We start from the raw sequence: 11,703 nt of genomic DNA, 5'->3' as shown, positions 1-11,703 counted from the left end.
AATGTCGTCATATCCGGGAATGTCACCATATCCGGGAATGTCGTCATATCCGGGAATGTCGTCATATCCGGGAATGTCGTCATATCCCGGAATGTCGCCATATCCCGGAATGTCGCCATATCCAGGAATGTTGCCATATCTAGGTATGTCGTCATATCCGGATATGCCATATCTGGGTATGTCATCATATCCGGGTATGTCGTCATATCCGGGAATATCGCCATCTCCGGGAACATCGTCATATTTGGGAATGTCATCATATCCGGGAATGTCGTCATATCCGGTAATGTGGTCATATCTGGGAAAGTCGTCATATCCGGGAATGTCGTCATTTTGGGTTTGTCTTCATATCCGGGAATGTTGTCATATCCGGGTATGTCGTCATATCTGGGAATGTTGCGATATCCAGGTATGTCATCGTATCAAGGGAATGTTGTCATATCCGGGTATGTCGTCATATCCGGGAATGTTGTCATATCTGGGTATGTTGTCATATCCAGGAATGTCATCATATTCGGGTATGTCGTCATATTTGGGACATGTCGTCATATCCGGGAATGTCACCATATCCGGGAATGTCGCCATATCTGGGAATGCCGTCATATCCGGATATGTCGGCATATCTGGGAATGTCGTCATATCCGGATATGTCGGCATATCTGGGAATGTCGTCACATCCGGGTATGTCGTCATATCCGGGTATGTCGTCATATCCGGGAATGTCTTCATATCCGGGTATGTTGTCATATCCAGGAATGTCGTCATATCCAGGAATGTTGCCATATCCGGGAATGTCGCCATATATTGGTATATCGCCATATCCGGGTATGTCCACATATCCGGAAATGTCACCATCTCCGGGAATGGCATCATATCCGGGAATGTCATCATATCATGGAATGTCTTCATATGCGGCAATTTCATCATATCCGGGTATGACACCATATCCGGGTATGTTGTCATATCCGGTTATGTGTTGCCATATCCGTGTATGTCCACATATCCGGGAATGTCGTCATCTCCGGGAATGTCGTCATAACCGGGAATATTGCCATCTCCGGGAACATCATCATATTTGGGAATGTCATCATATCTGGGAATGTCGTCATATCCGGTAATGTCGTCCTATCTGGGAAAGTCGTCATATCTGGGAATGTCGTCATTTTGGGTTTGTCATCATATCCAGGAATGTTGTCATATCCGGATATGTCGTCATATCTGGGAATGTTGCGATATCCAGGTATGTCATCCTATCAGGGAATGTTGTCATATCCGGGTATATTGTACTATGCGGGAATGTTGTCATAACCTGGTATGTTGTCATATCCGGGAATGCCGTCATATTCGGGAATGTCGCCATATCTGGGAATGCCGTCATATCCGGGTATGTCGTCATATCTGGGTATGTTGTCATATCCGGGAATGTCTTCATATCCGGGTATGTCGTCATATCCAGGAATGTCGTCATATCCGGGAATGTTGCCATATCCGGGAATGTCGCCATATATTGGTATGTCGCCATATCCGGGTATGTCCACATATCCGAAAATGTCGCCATCTCCGGGAATGGCATCATATCCGGCAATGTCATCATATAATGGAATGTCTTCATATGCGGCAATTACTATTTGCAGTGAGTAGTGCCTTTCAACTTCAACTTGATCATATCCGGGCATGACATCATATCCGGGTATGTTGTCATATCCGGTTATGTGTCGCCATATCCGTGTATGTCCACATATCCGGGAATGTCGCCATCTCAGGGAATGGCTTCCTATCTGGGAATGTCGTCATATCCGGGAATGTCACCATATCCGGGAATGTCGCCATATCCCGGAATGTCGCCATATCCCGGAATGTCGCCATATCCGAGAATGTTGCCATATCCAGGAATGTTGCCATATCTAGGTATGTCGTCATATCCGGATATGCCATATCTGGGTATGTCATCATATCCGGGTATGTCGTCATATCCGGGAATATCGCCATCTCCGGGAACATCGTCATATTTGGGAATGTCATCATATCCAGGAATGTCGTCATATCCGGTAATGTGGTCATATCTGGGAAAGTCGTCATATCCGGGAATGTCGTCATTTTGGGTTTGTCGTCATATCCGGGAATGTTGTCATATCCGGGTATGTCGTCATATCTGGGAATGTTGCGATATCCAGGTATATCATCGTATATAAGGGAATGTTGTCATATCCGGGTATGTCGTAATATCCGGGAATGTTGTCATATCTGGGTATGTTGTCATATCCAGGAATGTCGTCATATTCGGGTATGTCGTCATGTTTGGGACATGTCGTCATATCCGGGAATGTCACCATATCCGGGAATGTCGCCATATGCGGCAATTTCATCATATCCGGATATGTCGGCATATCTGGGAATGTCGTCATATCCGGATATGTCGGCATATCTGGGAATGTCGTCACATCCGGGTATGTCGTCATATCCGGGTATGTCGTCATATCCGGGAATGTCTTCATATCCGGGTATGTTGTCATATCCAGGAATGTCGTCATATCCAGGAATGTTGCCATATCTGGGAATGTCGCCATATATTGGTATATCGCCATATCCGGGTATGTCCACATATCCGGAAATGTCACCATCTCCGGGAATGGCATCATATCCGGGAATGTCATCATATCATGGAATGTCTTCATATGCGGCAATTTCATCATATCCGGGTATGACATCATATCCGGGTATGTTGTCATATCCGGTTATGTGTTGCCATATCCGTGTATGTCCACATATCCGGGAATGTCGTCATCTCCGGGAATGTCGTCATAACCGGGAATATTGCCATCTCCGGGAACATCATCATATTTGGGAATGTCATCATATCTGGGAATGTCGTCATATCCGGTAATGTCGTCCTATCTGGGAAAGTCGTCATATCTGGGAATGTCGTCATTTTGGGTTTGTCATCATATCCGGGAATGTTGTCATATCCGGGTATGTCGTCATATCTGGGAATGTTGCGATATCCAGGTATGTCATCGTATCAGGGAATGTTGTCATATCCGGGTATATTGTACTATCCGGGAATGTTGTCATAACCGGGTATGTTGTCATATCCGGGAATGCCGTCATATTCGGGTATGTCGTCATATTCGGGACATGTCGTCATATCCGGGAATGTCACCATATCCGGGAATGTCGCCATATCTGGGAATGCCGTCATATCCGGGTATGTCGTCATATCTGGGTATGTTGTCATATCCGGGAATGTCTTCATATCCGGGTATGTCGTCATATCCAGGAATGTCGTCATATCCGGGAATGTTGCCATATCCGGGAATGTCGCCATATATTGGTATGTCGCCATATCCGGGTATGTCCACATATCCGAAAATGTCGCCATCTCCGGGAATGGCATCATATCCGGCAATGTCATCATATAATGGAATGTCTTCATATGCGGCAATTACTATTTGCAGTGAGTAGTGCCTTTCAACTTCATGCCACCGTTTGCAGTAAGTAGTGCCTTTCAACTTCATGCCACCATTTGCAGTAATTAGTGCCTTTCAACTTCATGCCACCATTTGCAGTAAGAGTCAAGAGAGTCAAGAGTCAAGAGTCAATTTAATTGTCATTTGGACCCCTGGAGGTCCAAACGAAATGCCGTTTCTGCAGCCATACATTACACACAAATAGACCCCAGACACAACATAATTACATTTAACATAAACATCCATCACATAGCTGTGATGGAAGGCCAAATAAACTTATCTCTCCACTGCACTCTCCCCCCCCCGATGTCAGAGTCAAAGTCATAGCCCCTGGCTGGCGATGGCGATTGTCCCGCGGCCATTAAAGCCACGCCGGGTGGTGCGAGGTCGCACACCGGGTCTTGGTGTTGGAGCCCCCGGTGTGCGCTCGCAGAGTCCGCGGCCATTCCAGCCGCGCGGGGCAGTGATGTAGGCCCCGCTCCAGGAGCTCTTCAACCCCGTAACTCGGGCGGGAGAAGTCGCCGCTGCAGAGCCCCGAAAAGTGGTCTCCCTCCAGGGAGCCGCGGGCTCCCAGCGCCGTCGTCCACAGACCCGTCGTTGGAGCCTCCGACTCTCCGGTAGCAGCAGCAGCAGCAGCAGCAGCAACAGCATCAACAGCAGCAGCGCTCCTCCACCGCTCCACCCGCTCCGGACCCGGCCAGCTCCGCGACGGCAACGGTGAGTCGGCACCTGAGTCCCCGGCTTCTTCCTGTTGGAGGCCGCTCCTCGTTGCGGCTTCAACGACACCTGAGACCCGACGAGAAAAGGTCGGGTCTCCAGTGCAGGGAGAGATTCAAAAAGTTTCCCCCCCCCCCCCTACCCCCCCCCCCCGCCCCCCCACACACACACCCCAACATAAAATAACAAAAACTACATAAAAACACAGACAAAAAATAATAAAAACGCGGACAGGCTGCAGAGGCCGCTGCTGGCCAGAGCCGCGCCGCCTACCGGAAGTAGTGCCTTTCAACTTCATGTCACCATTTGCAGTAAGTAGTGCCTTTCAATTTCATGCCACCATTTGCAGTAAGTAGGGCCTTTCAACTTCATGCCACCATTTGCACCATTTGATGGGGGGAGATGGAGGGGGGGGGGGGGGAAATGGGGGGGGGGGTTGTGGGGGAGATGAGGGGGGGGGGAGAGATGGGGGGGGATAGATGGGGGGGAGATGAGGGTGGGGGGATATGGGGGGAGGATGGGGGGGGGGGAGCTTAGCTTAGCTTAACATAGCTTAGTTTAGCTGCCCTGCTGCCATGTCTCCTACCCGTTCCCGCATGCCTTGCACCCCTCCACGTCCCGCGGTCGTGACTAACCATGCAGTTATAGGGAGAGCAGGCAATCTCCACGTGAACAGCATGCAAGGTGTACACATTGCAGAACACCTCGCTGGAATTGTGAGACTATTAGCTGAACCACTATGCTGCTCCGAAAGTACTGCTCACATCTCCTCAGAAACCACATAAGCAAGTGTGCTTTACGTAAACTTCCATGAATAAGTTTAGTTCAGTTTAGTTTAGAGATACAGCGCGTAAACAGGCCCTTCGTCCCACCGAGTCCGCACCGACCAGCGATCCACTCTGTAGACAGACTCCAGACACACTATGTGATCCAAAATCATCTTTAATCAGCACTTAAACTTTAACAGCATAAAGGATGGTTAGATGTCAGAACATGCCAACTGCTGCTCAAACTGAGTAGTTCCAGAGGCAAGTGTTAATATCAACGTTATAATGGGGTGGGGTTAGTGATGTTAATTGTAAAGGAGTCAAGTCTGACACACTGTTACCTTTACTGAGTCTTTTATTAAAGCACATGTCACACACGTCCCAGCACTGACTGCATCCAGTCTTCAGGAGCGCTGGAACCAAAGGGAGGAACAAGGGGAGGATATCACAGTTATACTGATGTGGCTGGGCGTGGTTAGTGGTGTTGAGGTAGCTACGTTATAGGTTGCATGCATAAACCATCTACACTAAATATGTGTGATTGGTTAACATGCATAATCAATCTTTATCCTTCACCCTAAAGACTAAGTGTGAAAGGGCACCCATGCCATGGAGTTAAACATACTCGCCATATCTATCTGGCGGTCTACTGACACGGCCCGAGTATGTGCGGACCAAACCCATTTTAATTATATTGAGTGGCTGTTTCTAGATTCATTTATGGGAATTAAACATTAAATTCCTTCCATCTTTGATATAAAAATATGTTTTATATTTGTTCAGAATGCTTCAATCTATAATAACGAAAAATTCCATCCAGTACTCTAGATTTTTATGAAAGTTATGGGCTTTTGACTGTCCTCGATCACAGCTTTGTGTTAAGTCAATGGAAAAGCAATAGGGAACAAGATGCTAATTTCCGATTATGAAAATGTCCATAACCTTTTTAATACTGAAGATATGAAATTGAATTAGGTGTCAAATTAAACTTCATTTTATGCTTTATCTGATGGGATAAATTGCTTGATTTTTAAAATCTCAACATTTTGTAATATTGCTGCTCTCTACGTGATTGGCTTTGTGGAGATCAGAGCCAGATGTCACCATGTCCCGGCACTCGGCCCTACACAGCCCTGCTAGATGGACAGGGTTCAGTTTAGAGATACAACATGGAAACAGGGCCTTTGGCCCACCGAGTCCGCACCGACCAGCGACCCCAACACATTAACGCTGGACCTCCTGTTAGGAAATGAGACGGGACAGGTGGCGGAGGTATGCGTTGGGGAGCACTTCATGTCCAGTGATCACAATACCATTAGTTTCAATATAATTATGGAGAGGGTCAGTACTGGACCTAGGGTTGAGATTTTTGATTGGAGAAAGGCTAACTTTGATGAGATGCGAAAGGATTTAAAAGGAGTGAATTGGGACATTTTGTTTTATGGGAAGGATGTAGAAGAAAAATGGAGTACATTTAAAGGGGAAATTTTAAGAGTACAGAATCTTTATGTCCCTGTTCGGTTGAAAGGAAATAGTAAAAATTGGAAAGAGCCATGGTTTTCAAGGGAAATTGGACACTTGGTTCGGAAAATGAGAGAGAGGAGTAGCAAGGTGGATTCAACAGTGGCTGAATGGGAGATGCCATAGAGTAGTGGTGGATTGCTGTTTGTCAGGTTGGAGGCAGGTGACTAGTGGGGTGCCTCAGGGATCTGTGTTGGGTCCACTGTTGTTTGACATGTACATCATTGATCTGGATGACGGTGTGGTAAATTGGATTAGTAAGTATGCAGATGATACCAAGATAGGTGGTGTTGTGGATAATGAAGTAGATTTCCAAAGTCTACAGAGAGATTTAGGCCATTTGGAAGAATGGGCTGAAAGATGGCAGATGGAGTTTAATGCTGATAAGTGTGAGGTGCTACATCTTGGCAGGACAAATCAAAATAGGACCTACATGGTAAATGGTAGCGAATTGAGGAATGCAGTTGAACAGAGGGATCTAGGAATAACTGTGCATAGTTCCCTGAAGGTTGAATCTCATGTAGATAGGGTGGTAAAGAAAGCTTTTGGTATGCTAGCCTTTATAAATCAGAGCATTGAGTATAGAAGTTGGGATGTAATGTTAAAATTGTACAAGGCATTGGTGAGACCAATTCTGGAGTATGGTTTACAATTTCGGTCGCCCAATTATAGGAAGGATGTCAACAAAATAGAGAGAGTACAGAGGAGATTTACTAGAATGTTGCCTGGGTTTCAGCAACTAAGTTACAGGGAAAGGTTGATGGTCTTTATTCTCTGGAGCGCAGAAGGTTAAGGGGGGACTTGATAGAGGTCTTTAAAATGATGAGAGGGATAGACAGACTTGACGTGGACAAGCTTTTCCCATTGAGAGTAGGGAAGATTCAAACAAGAGGACATGACTTCAGAATTAAGGCACCACACCTGGAGTATTGTGTGCAGTTTTGGTGCCCTAATCTTGCTATTGAGAGAGTGCAGCATAGGTTTACAACTTTAATTCCCGGGATGGCGGGACTGTCATATGCTGAGAGCATAAAGCGGCTGGGCTTGTACATGATGGAGTTTAGAAGGATGAGAGGGCATCTCATTGAAACATATAAGATTATTAAGGGGTTGGACACGCTAGAGGCAGGAAATATGTTCCCGATGTTGGGGGAGTCCAGAACCAGGGGCCACAGTTTACGAATAAGGAGTAAGCCATTTAGAATGGAGACGAGGAAACACTTTTCCACCCAGAGTTGCGAGTCTGTGGAATTCTCTGCCTGAGAGGGCGGTGGAGGCCGGTTCTCTGAATGCTTTCAAGAGATAGCTAGATAGGGCTCTTAAAGATAGCGTAGTCAGGGGATATGGGGAGAAGGTAGGAAAGGGGTTACAGATTGGAGATGATCAGCCATGATCACATTGAATGGCAGTGCTGGCTCGAAGTCCGAATGGCCGACTCCTGCACCTATTGTCTTTTGTAGCCCCGCCACTGCGTTTCAGCCACAATCACCAAACGATATCGCCAAGTGCAGGAACTATCTTTGAAGTGGTGGGGAGGTGTGCGACTGCCCAGATATGCATGGAGGCAAGAATAATTTCTGATCATTTCTGGAGATGGTTGGCATTTCCTTTCATTATTGATAGTGCAACATGAATTTTGCAGAATTCCAAAGAACACAGTTGTCAAAGTTCGTCCCTGAAAGAAAGCAGACTGCAACAAAATTGTGAAAGGTAAACCAAAGCAATCTTTTAATTAATTTGTCAGGCGGGAGTAGCGAGATCTGCAAAGAGCACACTCGTTGCTCAGCTCTTCTCGGGCTCCACTCAAAGAACAAAGGAAAGTTAAATTATACATTTTCTTTTCAATAAAACACACCACCTAAATCTGAGTGAAAGATCCGTTGCCCATGGGAAACAAGGGAGACTGGACCCATATATTTGTAATGTCAGCCTTATTCTCAAATCTTGGCACAGCTTCAGTACAGCTGCCCATTCTGGAAGGACAACTAACTCCATTTTGTTTTCAAATGATTTCCTCATTGGTTCCAGAACGGGCATCCGTCTGTGAACTAAAACAAGGTTGTAAGACTTGGATGAAAGCCACTACCTTGTCCTTAGCTGGGACAGGCAGTTCAGACAGATATCTAATATGGTGTTGTGCCCAGACAATACATCTCTATGTTAATACTTTGTTAATACATTGTTTCTGTGATTAGTATAAACCAAGCTTCTAAGATTTTCCCAGACTTTATTCTGCTAGGAAAATTCTCTTTTAAATTTGACTGCTTTGTTTTTCAGCAAATCTCCATTTTTAACTTACGGACCAAATTAAATTCTTTCACAGTGAGGTCAGGATAAACTTGCTTTATTTGTTACTTAAGGCACAAATGCGTCAAAAATTTAATTTAAAAAAACACTTTAAAATGCCTAAGAAGGAACTGTAGATGCTGGAAAATTGAAGGTAGACAAAAATGCTGGAGAAACTCAGCGGGTGAGGTAGCATCTATGGAGCGAAGGAAATAGGCAACGGGTCGAAACCCTTCTTCAGACAGATGTGATGGAGGGGAGGCGGGAAGAAGAAGAAAGGAAGAGGTGGAGCCAGTGGGCTGAGGGAGAGCTGGGAAGGGGAGGAGAAAGTAGGGACTACCTGAAATTAGAGAAGTCAATGTTCATACTTCTGGGGTGCAAACTGCCCAAGCAAAATATGAGGTGCTGCTCCTCCAATTTACGGTGGTCCTCACTCTGGCCACGGAGGAGGCCCAGGACAGAATGGTAGGATTGGGAATGGCGGGGGAATTGAAGTGGTGAGCTACCGGGAGATCAGGTTGGTTATTGCGAACCGAGCGGAGGTGTTTTGAGTGTGTGCGTGAGTGTGTGTGTGAGAGAGAATGTGTGTGTATGAGAGAAAGTGCATGTGTGAGACAGAGCAAGAGAGAGTTTGTGTGTGTGTGTGTGTGAGAGAGAGAGAGGGGTGTGTGCAAGAGCGGAACTCCCTATCAAAACATGGAGGGGACGGCGGCCACAATTATTTGGTGGCCACGCGCGCATGCGCACACTCACACACACGCGCGAGGCTTGTGAGGCTCAATCCAGGGCCAAAAACGGAGATTTTAAAATCGGGATCACAAAAACTTGGGGGGGGGGTGGGGGATGTTTCCCAACTCTCAAAACATGGGGGGGACATTGTCACTCTGGCCCCCCCGGGTTTTCCGCTCCTGGGTGTGTGAGAGAGGGAGTGTGAGGGAGAGACAGGGAGCGAGAGGGGTTGTGTGAGAGGAGGGGGGCACGAGTGGGTGGAGTGGGTGACTGAAGAAACAACCCGAAACGTTACCCATACCTTCCAGCATTTTGTGTCTACCTGAACAGCGCCTATCCACGTGACGGTGTGTCAGCAGGCTGGAGGAGCAGGCACTTGCCACAGAGCCTTGCCACAGAGCGGGCAGGTGAAGGGGCACTGGCCGATGTGGACTCGCTGGTGCTCCAGCAGGTGGTCAAGGCGGGTGAAGCCCTAACCACAGGACGAGCAGGGGAAGGGGCGCTCACTGCTGTGGGTATGCCGGTGCTACCACAGGCTAGACATGCGGGTGAAACCCTTGCCACACAGAGCACACAAAGTGTCTCTCTTCGGTGTGTTTCCGCTGGTGCTCCCGCAGTCGCCATGCTCTTTTGTCACAGTGGGAGCAGCTGCTCGCCGGCGTGGGCCCTCCGGTGCTGCCGTAACCCCCGCGAGCTGTCAAACTGCTCACCGCAGTACGGGCAGTCGTAGGGCTGGCCACTGGTGTGCACGTGCTGGTGAGACAGGGCGTGGGAGGCCATGGTAAAGCGCTCTCCACACACCGGGCTGGGGATGGGACGGTCGCCGGCGTGCACCCGCTGGTGGGACAGCAGCCTGGAGGAGCAGATGAAGCCCTTGCCGCACTGGGCGCAGGTGTAGGGACGCTCGCCGGTGTGGGTGCGCTGGTGCATCATCAGGTTGCTGGAGGAAGTGAAGCTCTTACCGCACTGAGGGCAAGTGTAGGGCCGCTCACCGGTGTGGGTGCGTTGGTGCTTCAGCAGGTTGCCGGAGTGAGTGAAGCCCTTGCCGCACTGGCCGCAGGTGTAGGGCCGCTCGCCGGTGTGGGTGCGCTGGTGCTCCAGCAGGTTGCCGGACTGGGTGAAGCCCTTGCCACACTGGGCGCAGGTGTAGGGGCGCTCACCAGTGTGGGTGCGCTGGTGCCTCAGCAGGTGGCCGGACTGGGAGAAGCCCTTGCCGCACTGGGCGCAGGTGTAGGGCCGCTCCCCAGTGTGCTGGCGCCTGTGCTGCTTCAGCTCTGGCGACGACTTGAAGCCCTTGCCGCAGTCAGAGCAGGTGAAGGGCCGCTCACTGCTGTGCACCCGCCGGTGATCCCGCAGCCCCGACAACTGGGCAAAGCTCTTGCCGCAGGTGGAGCAGCAATAGGGCTTCTCGCCCGTGTGCACCCGCCAGTGGATCTCCAGCTGGCTCGGGCACTGCCAGGCCTTGCCACACACGTCGCACTCATAACGCTTCTCCTTGTTGTGCCCCGTCACGTGGTCCTCCATCGAAGCTCAGCCCACACACCGAGCAGGTAGGGGGCTCACCGGCACCCTGGCCGCCCTCAATGGCCGCTCACGTCCCAGTCTTGTCTTCCACAGCAACTGCTCCTAAACCCTGCAGGAGGGGAACACAGAGGGTCAACAAGCTGGGAAACAGGACATTACTAGCACATGTTGGGTGAGTTTAAGGCGGAGGAAACCGTTATATAATTCTGTGCGGCAGTGGCGCAGCGGTACAGTTGCTGACTCACCGCCAGAGGCCCGGACTGTATCCTGACTACGGGTGCTGTCTGTGTGGAGTTTGTACGTTCTCCCCATGACCTGCGTGGGTTTTTACTACAGGTGCTCTGGTTTCCTCCAACATTTCAAAGACATTCAGGGTTGTATATTAATCGGCCTCTGCAAAATTGTTAAATTGGCCCTAATGTGCGTAGGATAGTGCCAGTGTACGGGGTGATCACTGGTCGGCGCGGACTCCACAGGCCGAAAGACTTGTTTCCGCGCTGCATCTCCAAACAAAACTAAACCAAAGGGTCTCGGCCCAAAATGCCACCCATTCATTCTCTCCACAGATGCTGCCTGACCCGCTGAGTTACTCCAGCACTTTGTGTTCAGAGGGTGGTGGGTGTATGGAACAAGCTGCCAGAGGAGGTTGTTGAGGCTGGGACTATCGCAACACCTGGACAGGTACATGGATA

The 11,703-nt window shown here is 48.9% G+C and overlaps 1 pseudogene; it reads right to left on the bottom strand.

Annotated features, from left to right (window-relative positions):
* Nucleotides 1-8,173: 8,173 nt before the first annotated feature.
* LOC129698447 (zinc finger protein 850-like) overlaps nt 8,174-11,703 on the bottom strand; it is a 17,193-nt pseudogene continuing 13,663 nt past the window's right edge.

The sequence above is a fragment of the Leucoraja erinacea genome, chromosome 6 (assembly GCF_028641065.1).
Source record: "Leucoraja erinacea ecotype New England chromosome 6, Leri_hhj_1, whole genome shotgun sequence".
In the NCBI taxonomy this organism is placed as follows: domain Eukaryota; kingdom Metazoa; phylum Chordata; class Chondrichthyes; order Rajiformes; family Rajidae; genus Leucoraja; species Leucoraja erinaceus.
Note: the sequence above shows the minus strand (reverse complement) of the source record. Positions and strands in the feature narration are given on the sequence as shown.